Source organism: Adiantum capillus-veneris, chromosome 30 (genome assembly GCF_014529385.1).
Source record: "Adiantum capillus-veneris isolate H3 chromosome 30, ASM1452938v2, whole genome shotgun sequence".
Lineage (NCBI taxonomy): Eukaryota > Viridiplantae > Streptophyta > Polypodiopsida > Polypodiales > Pteridaceae > Adiantum > Adiantum capillus-veneris.
Window position 1 is genome coordinate 13099867 of NC_140960.1, and position 9874 is coordinate 13109740.

The 9874-nt window shown below is 41.2% G+C and overlaps 1 pseudogene; it reads right to left on the reverse strand.

The window, feature by feature from the left end:
• Positions 1 to 4222: 4222 nt before the first annotated feature.
• LOC147417561 (NADH dehydrogenase [ubiquinone] 1 alpha subcomplex subunit 1 pseudogene) lies at positions 4223 to 4524 on the reverse strand (annotated as a pseudogene).
• Positions 4525 to 9874: the final 5350 nt, after the last annotated feature.

The following is a 9874-nucleotide window of genomic DNA, read 5'->3' on the forward strand; positions in this document are numbered from 1 at the left end:
GCCTGCTTTCATGACAAAAATATCGATTAAGCATTCAATTCCCATAACCTTTAACTTCACATAATGTGCCACTCCTAAACAACAAGCTTTGGCATGATTAGCCATCCTCATTCGCACATTGGATGTGACAACAGGTTTGATGCCAATATCCCTCATAGCCGACTCCATAATAACACAGACTGGGGCACCACCATCAATGCAGGCTTGAACTTGCTTCTTCTTCTCAATCAAAACATCCACCACCGGAAGCACATCGGTCGGACTCCCCACTTTCAAGGCTAGATTCTGCACTGTATGCACCTCTCCTCCCACTCGAGGAAGCCTGCTGCTGACATTGGTTGACCATTGCCGTTGTAACTTAGGGTTTAATGCAAGCAACTGCCCAAAAGTGATGTTAGCCTTTTGATTTTGAACATCTCTTACCAAATCATACTCCGGATTATCGCGTCCCAACTGAAAATCCTTTTGGGTAATTCTCCGTCTTTGCCTTCTTCTGCTTGGCTCTGGTTGCTCTCTGCCTTCATTTATCTTCTCCTTCCCCTTCTTTGCCCTAGTTTCACGCTCCGTCTCAGTCTCCCTTTTGCCACCTGCTCTTTTGTTGGCCATGATGTCAACCTCCTGCCTGTCAACACCAATAATGTTAACCCTTGGTATTTCATCATTACCTGATGGAGCCGCCTATGCTTGGTTTTCAACCTCTTGTTGCCCTCTTTGGCCATTAAACTGTGCTTGACCACGACCTCGACCAAAGAGAGGATACATGCCACCCCTTTCCCTTGGTGGGTGAGGGAAATCTGGAGCATAGTGACCCTCCTCTCCACAATTGTAGCACTTGCCAGGCAATTGCCTAGCTCTGCCTCTTCCTGTCCTTGCTTGACCTCTGGCCATAACACTTAAACGCAACTCTTGCATTTGCTCAGACAAATCTTGAACTGTACGTACCCATTGTTGAGGAACAGTTGCTGCCCTTGATTGGGCTGATTCTCCATTTGAACTTCTTCTCTTGGGCTCGGAGTCGGATTGAGAATCATCGCCTCATATCCCAATGCACCTTGCTCAATCTTCTTCTTTATATTTACGGCTTTTAGACCACGCAATAGCAACTGCCCCGTTGTAATTCTCCGGGCCCTATAAGTCCACCTTTTCACGAACTTTGGGAACAAAGTATGACATTATCCTTGGAAGGCCATTCACGAGGCAACTCAAGATAGTATAAGATTGGGGTTATGATTACATCTATCTTTTCCATATGGAAACCACAACAAGGATCAACCTATGTGATCATTTCTATGGGATGTCTCCAAGACACTTGTATATTTCGACTCAACAAAAATTGCAAATTCAGAGGTACAACTTAGACGTATTAAGAAAAAGCAAGTATGAATGTGCACTGCATTAGAATGTGGTAGTGTGCATAGGGAAGATTGTTTCCTAGAAAGGGCCATAGAGGATGACGCTTATGTGGCTGAACCATTCTTTGAAGCATAGATTGAACCTCTAGAGTGGTCTTAGGTATTAGAAACTACAGATGTATGCATTAACAAGGTCACACCAACCAGATTTTGTGATGATGAGGGCTACAACATAGAGTCCTATCAATGCTGAGTGTTATAAAGGACATTGATGAAGATCAAGAGTCTAAAATAAGGGAATTAGAAAAGTGAATTGAGTGTCTAAGGATATGGGATGAAGTCTAAGTAAAAGATTTGCGTTAAGAGGAAGACACAGAAGATTGTTTTTATGAATCTTGTGAGACTTTTGAGCCCAAACAAGATATGTACGATGAGGAATCCAATTGCAAGACAAAGCCTAAGCCAAGAGAGGAGAAGTTTTATGAATTTCCCTATCTAAAACAATATGCAAATAAACGTAAAAAAAGGGAGTGTGCAAGCATTTTTTTAAACTTCTTTGTGATCTAAGCCAAATCATCAAGTGGTGCCATTAGACTTGTTGTACTTGAGGAAGAAGAGACGCCTAATTGGATTAGTGGTGCAAGTTGAATAAATATCATTTACCTCTAGCCAATGAAGTGCTAGAGAAGATCCATGCAAAGAAAATAAGATCTAAACAAAAAGCTAGAATTGTTCAAGAAGCTCAAGATGAATTTGAAGAACGGGTCACCAAATGTAAACTTCGACAACAAGAATTTGCAAGGCAAAAACATTGCAAGATGTATCAAATTATTGCTTACAATGAAGATGAAGCAATTGATGATTGATTCATCAATGTACAAGTTAGTGATGATCGGATTAATACCTATGGTTGATAGATTAAAGAGTGCACACAAACACTAAGTGATGATATCTATAAGCGGTTGAAAGGAATAGAGATTGAAGAGAAGGATATTATAATGACATGCATTTTTGGAGATCTCATAAAGTCAATCAGCTACGTGATCATCCTTATATATGTCAATGGATGTTATGTCCACATAAATTCCATGTAATGTAACCACAAAAATTATACAAACAATTGGCTCTTGTACTAACATGGCAAAAAAGATATGATGGTCACCGTGATTGGAGCAATAAAGAAAGATGCTTTTGCAGTCGAGAATTTGCAAGCATAGCAAGTTTTATAGCTAGAGAGGACTATGAACCTTTCTTGACTTAATAGATAAGCTCAATGCAACATATCCACCTCCACAAAAAGGACATGTTGCCACAACAAACACTGTATAGGAGAAAAGACAACAGCCTATGGAAATTGACATGGATACAACTCCTATGGAAGCCACACCACCTCAAGGAGTGACTCCAACCAAGCAATAGAAATCTAAATAAAAAATATTTTCGAATCTACTTGTAAAAGAGCATCAATCACATGCTACTAAAAATCATGTCCAAATCAATTAAAAATTGATGGGTAGGATGGTAATGACAAGATAAAACTTTTGGAAAAAAAACCTGAAAAATTCTCCCTGCACAAGAGTCTGCAGAGTGACTTGATAAACTTCGAGTTTTTTTCCAAGGATGTTTTTCAAGGTTCTGACTTCATGTCTGTATTGTACATGTTTTGAGGGTATTATGGTTCAAGTTTGAGAAAGTTTGGATGTATACCTCATAATATGCCATGCTTAGAATTTTTTGGCCTAAAAGTGAACAAAATGGCCAACACATGGAAAATGTCATCAAAACTGAAAGTTCAAAGCATAAGCAAAGTTATATGGGGGGGTTTGCAACTAGTGGTGATGTCAGATTTGAGAAAAAAAGAACATAGGTGACCTAAAATGAATAGCATTGAGCTATAAATGACATTTTAACCAACTTTTAAACATGCATAACTCATTCATGTGTTTTGTGTGTGGGTGCCTATTTTTCCTCTTTGAGTCTATATTACTCTAGAAGCTCTTTGAGCACTCACACTTGATTTTTGATGTTTTACTTCTCCAAATTTGATGAAGTTTACTTATTTAGCTCTAACCATGCTAGGAGAAGCCACTTTTCAAGTCTTATGTGATTCTAAGTTTTTGTTGTCCTATTAGGGATTTTTCTCTATTTTTGAGAGCTCTATCTAGTGTGACCACTTTATGAAATCATATTGGTAACGCATCATTAAGAAATGATGCTCATGCTATGATGAATGAATTATTATCCAATTTGGACTTCTTTTGGTCTCCTATAGGCTGATAGCATGTTTAGGTGGTACCAAAAAGGAGTGTCTTGGACACTCCTTTGGGAGGAGATGAAATGGGTGGTGGGTTATTCATTTTCATTTCATATAAAGGAAAGATAAAATCTTTTTTGGCTGATAGGTTGGAATTTAGGCGGACTGGAAATTCCATTTGACTTTAATACCAAAGCTTAAAGTAGCAAACTGCCTGCACATTTAAGTTCCCTCTTGCCGCCACTCCTCTGGGCTCTCTACGCAGTGCTTCCTCATTGGGTCCCTCTGTCTCTTGTGCCCATCTCTCTCTCTCTCTCTCTCTCTCTCTCTCTCTCTCTCTCTCTCTCTCTCTCTCTATTGTGAATAGGAAAATGCCTGTCATGTACAAATGGACCATCTCAACATGATACAAAATAGGTAGTCTCACAATCTTCACTAAACAACTTTCACATAAACATGAAAGCCTCACATTAGAAAATACAGTTTGCAGGCTAATTGCTTAAAGCCTTGTAAATGTCAAAAATAGACTTTCACAAAAAAATGCATTAGCTTTTACATGTCAAGCCACAACAAGCCATATGCTCATGGAGTTGAAGCCCTTCTGGCTGACAAAGGAAACTTGTCCAGTTTCATCTTATTCCAAATGGCAAAAGTAATGTTTCAAGAGTCCCCATGCTCTATGCCTGCTTGCTCGCTGCTGCTGCTACTTTTTTAATACGATAGTCTCTTTTGTCCATGGCCCTATCCCATGAATTTGAGCAGGGATGCTTTGGCTTGCCAAATGCAAGCTTGTGTAAAAAATCTTGTGATTCTCCCATAACAAAGAACATTCCGCAAATAATGCCAATAGGGATTACGCTTTCCCACCACATTTTTCTTGGCTTGTGCTCCTGCTTGCTCTTGTCTCTGCATAAATCTCCTTGCTCTCTCTCTCTCTCTCTCTCTCTCTCTCTCTCTCTCTCTCTCTCCTCTTGGGCTCGTGAAACGTCTACATGCTTGCAAGCTTAGTGCTCTCGTCTCTGCATAAATCTCCTTGCTCTCTCTCTCTCTCTCTCTCTCTCTCTCTCTCTCTCTCTCTCTCTCTCTCTCTCTCTCTCTCTCTCTCTCTCTCTCTCTCTCTCTCTCTCTCTCTCTCTCTCTCTAGGCGCATCACAAAGCCATATCAACTAGCTCCTCATTGCCAGCCATATTCAGCTTCAACGACACCTCTCTCTCTCTCTCTCTCTCTATGAGTACTATGGCATTGTTTTGACTGTCTTCATTGTCGTGTCATTAGCATCCTCCCATGTTCCACATGGAATCATAATACTCATAATGGCAGTGCAAACCCCCTTTACCTTCGTCCATTATCTGCTACACAGCATATCCCAAGGGACCTTCTGCCGAGTCTACAAAACTACTGGCCTGCAAAGAAGAGGGAACAAAGAAACATGCAAAAAAGGATGGCACAAGCGTGAGAGGATGGTGACATTGATGAGTAGGAGGTAAAGAAAATATGTAGGGCAGTTGCTAAGTGTTGGCATAATTAAACAAACGGACTTTTCGAGGGTCTTCAATGGAGCATTCTACAACAACTTCTCAGTCATCCAACGTTCATAGTGTTGCAACCCACATCAGAGATAGTTGGGAGGCTAATTTTCTCTAACATTTTTCATACATTGTCTGAGGTGAAGACTCCTCGTTCAACCAATGAGCTATTTTTGAAACGGGCTACTATCATGGCATGCCTCAATGGAGTTAATGGGGCTGACAATGTAATGAGCAATAATGATGTTGCGAAGGCATTAGGAATTCATCGAAGAAATGTCGCAGAAGCCAGTTTCCGACTGCAAACTGATATGGAGGAGGAGTCACTTCCCTTAGACACATGTCAACGTCAACAACATAGGACTAGTACCTTAACAATCAAAATCATAGAAATCGTGTTTCAATTCTGGTCAATGGAAACCCGCATCTCCATAAACAAGAAAGATGTCATTCGAAAGAGAATCGGCAAGAGGACACATGTGGTGCATCCAGTGCATCTCCTTGATTTACCTCACATATGTCAGCCAGAACATCTTCAAAGTGTGTCACAATGCTTTACTTAGTAGTTTTGGGTTCTTGCAAAAGCTTTGAAAAGCTTTATAAGTGTCTCAAAGTGCTTCCAAGTGCATCACTCAGAGCCTGCATACGCTTCAAAGAACCAAAAAAGTGCATCTCAATGTGCTTGAAAGCACCAAAAAGTGCTTCAAAGTATTTTAGAGCGCTTCCAAAGTGCTTCATGGTGCTTGAAAGTTCCACAAAGTACTTTAGAGTGCTTTCTAAACTTTAAAGTTCTTTGGAGTGCTATAGAGTGCCATAAAGTGCCTCAGAGTGCTCTTAAATAGCAATGAAATGCTTTCAAAGAGCCCTTAAAGTGTACTTTAGACTGCTTTCAAGTGCCCAAAAGTGCTATAAAGTGTTGTAGAGTGCTTTAGAGTGCTTCAAAGCGTCAAAAAGTGTTTTACAGTGCTTCAAAGTGCCATACAGTTCTATTTAGTGCACCAAAGTGCCTCAAAGTGCTTCATAGTTCTTAAAACTGTCATAAAGTGCTTCATAATGCTTGAAAGTTCCACAGAGTGCTTCGAAGTGCCACAAAGTTCTTGAAAGTGCTTTTAAAGTGCCACCAAGTAGTTTAGAGTGCTTCCAAAGTGCAACAAAGTAGTTCAAAGTGCACCAAAGTGCTGGTAAAGTGCTTCAAAGTGCTATCAAGTGCCACAAAGTGCCATAAAGTGCCTCAGAGTGCTCTAAAAGTGCACTGAAGTGCTTTGAAGTGCTTTCAAGTGCCCCAAAGTGCTTTATAGTGCTACAAAATGATTCAAAGGGCACCAAAGTGCATGACAGGTTGCTTGAAAGTACCTCGTAGTGCTTGAAAGTGCCACAACGTGCTTTAAAGTGTTGTTGAGTGCTTAAAAGTGCCCCAAAGTGCTTCAGAGTGTTCTCCAAGTGCACTGAAGTGCTTCACTAGTGGACATAAGTTCAATAGTACAAAAAGTTGAAGTAGAATTTGTGAATTTCTATAAATAGACACCAACTCCCACTCTTCACCAACTCCCATTGCTCAACCAACCCCACCTCACTTTGGTTGAAAAGGTGAAGAAATGGCATACCTACTTTTGTGAAAATACACCCCGAGGTGGTAGTAGGTAAGTGTGCGATTAGATTTCAGTACTTTATAGTATTTTTTAATATCTTTTGTGTGGCTCATCCTAACATTAGGATGTCCCTTAGATGCTCTGAGGGTCTGAAGCCATACTTTGTACGCAAGCTGAAGGACCGCAACACCTGCTGTTGTGAATACCATGTTCAGCTTGTTTACTTGAAGGAAGGCTTCAATCAGATGCTCCATGGAAGAGACGGGCTACATGGAACGTCATGCTTTTGCAGGTGTCTTGTGTGCAGTACGAGTGGTGGAATAGTGCAGTGCACAGCATCAAAAGCCACTTTTTCATCCTTGACAAAACTATGGGAGTCTGTATTGTGTCCAAAGCCAATTGATAGTGCTTTTCAGCACCGCAGCAAATGTCTTTTGGGAACATGCACTAATTGCGGGATTGAAAGGCTCTTGTTGTGTCCCGTCGAAGAGACTGATGGTATCTCTAGAAAGACTGTCAAGCTTTTTGACAAGGTTCCTACACAGGAAAAGGATGAAGAAGGCCTAAATAAATGTTGAAAACACCTCGTGGTTCAGGAGCTCAGCTCGATGAGTTTCATTTCTGTGCTCCGAGGGAAACTAGGGAAGCTCATCAAACACAACTACTTGTACACGTGACAAGCTCAACAATTCAAGGAGTGCTTGGCCAATTTTCCTGACGATATAGTGGTGTCTATAGTGGATTTTGTAGAGAATTACTCCTTCAAGGTGTAGAATGAGATCCACTCAATGCATTGTTATTTATCTTAGGTCACAATCTTTGTTCACATTTCATACTTACGTGATGCGCTTGGTGCTATACAAAAGACGACTCACTAGTACATCTTTGATGAAAAGACACATGACAATTTGTTTGTGCAGCACTATTTTGTTTTGCACAATGAATGGATGAAAAGACACAGCTATAGTGTCAAGCGACATTGGGTGTGGCCAGATGGTGCTGCGTCACAATTCAAAGCAAGGTAGCCATTCTATTTTGTTGCACGATTCTTCAATATGACAGGTGTCAAAATGATGCACAATTTCTTTGCTTCAAGCCATGGAAAGGGTGAACATGATGGGACTAGTGCAGTGGTCAAAAGAGCCCTCACACACAAGCAATTGAAATTTGACGGGTGGGAGCTACATAACGCTTCAAGCGTTGTTGCATTCCTCAATGCAACTCTCGAAAATCAATGCCTAGAGATAGACAAAAAAGTTGATTGTGCTTTCTGGGAGGTCAAGCTTGGTGATTTCGATAGAGTTATAGAGTGGCATTGCAAGCGCATGACAAGGTCTCGATCCTGGCACTGTGTCAATGGCTACAGTCAGATGGATATGCATGGACTAAGGTACAGACTGCTCTCTTGCTTTTGTGGTGTGTGCATCAAAGTTCAATGGAGGAGATGTGTGCCAACAAAAATCATGTGCAGGGGTAGGTATACTTGCAAATACAACCCACAGTTACGTATGCTGGCCACCATGATGACCTGAGTGATGACTTGATGGTTGGCTAGAATTTTGCAGTGACTACAGAGGAGGCAGGTGCAGACTTCTACGTCCTAAAATGTACCAACGTAAAGCACCTAGCCAAAACAGAGGAAAAGGATCAATGGCACAACATCATTAAGAAAAATTTGTATGTGGTTGAGGGCCTACTCTACGACAAGGTAAATGTCCGAGATGATACTATGTCCTTTTGGACAACAAGTCCACTACTCTAATCTGTTAAGTATGGAGCCTGATTTACCCCTTGTAATTTTCTATAATAAAAACGCACATTTGTAAGGCCCCCATTATGAGATCGTGCGTGAAGGAAAATCACTTGCCGTAAATAAAAATTTTCACGACCAAAATTCAGGGGGACCTTTAGGGGAATATTCCTTTTCGCCGGAATATTATGACCGGACGGCGGCCGGCCGAAAAGTGGTCAGAAAACGATCGGTCGGTTGACCGGTTGGCCGGTAGCCGGTAGTCAATGGCCGGTGGCTGGCGGTCGAATTCAGAAGCGGACTTGTCTTCTCAAGGGCGGCCACACATGGGCGGATTGGAGGGTCCGATTTGGACTTATCTACACAAGGGCGGCTACACATGGCTACCTCTCATGAGAGAGGGCATCCCTTTTGGCCTATAAAAGGAGGCCATTTCTACATACATTTGAGAGTGTGAAGTTGATGCAACAAGGTGAGTGTGAGGTGGTGAGAGTGAAGCAAGGCGGGAGCTCTATTAAGGGTATAATCCCTTTGTAAACTACTTCTTCTTTTGAAGTACTAAATCCATTGAGTGGCTGCTTTCCTGTGGACGTAGCCCACATTGGGTGAACCACGTATATCGTGTGTACTCTCTCTCTCTCTCTACTCTATAATCTCGTGTGTGTGAAATCTATCTCTCTCCATTAAGTAATCTACTCAAATATCTATTTAGCTACGTCATATTTCCTAACATAATCTACTCCCATCAAGTGTGATGCATCAGGTTTTCCATGTCCCCAAGGGAAGGTGAGCATAATGTATATGATATGTCCAATGACATATTCGAGAAAATCTATAACAGCATGCCCCCAGAGGGGAACTTCTAAGATTTATCTCTGTAAATTTGACTTAAGGACTTGGCCAACACTTTTAACAGTAGCTAGCATTTTTTATCTTTTAATAAAAAAAGAGGCAGTGAACTATATTGAAGAGATTCAGGAAGGAATACTTCAAAGCTGGGGGGGATCACCTGACTACTTCCCTCTAAAATTACAACTAATCACCCTTGTTGAATAGGTAGCACTTTTCACAGTGATAAAAGACATCTTTTAAAACACTTGAAATCACTTCTAAGTACTTGGCTAGTTGACTGGCACTTTACCAGCCCCTTGAACCATTGTACAAGCCTCAAGAAACACTTAAAAGCACTTTTGAGTACTTTACCAGCCCCTTATACCACTTAAGACCACCTGACCAGCACTTTGGAACATGTGACTAGCAATTTTAAGCACTTTATACTACTTGACAAGCACTATGAACCACTTGACCACTCCCTGAATCACTTGACTATCACTTTATACCACTTGACAAGCACTTTGAACCACCCGACCAACACTTTTAACCACTTGACCAACCCCCTGAA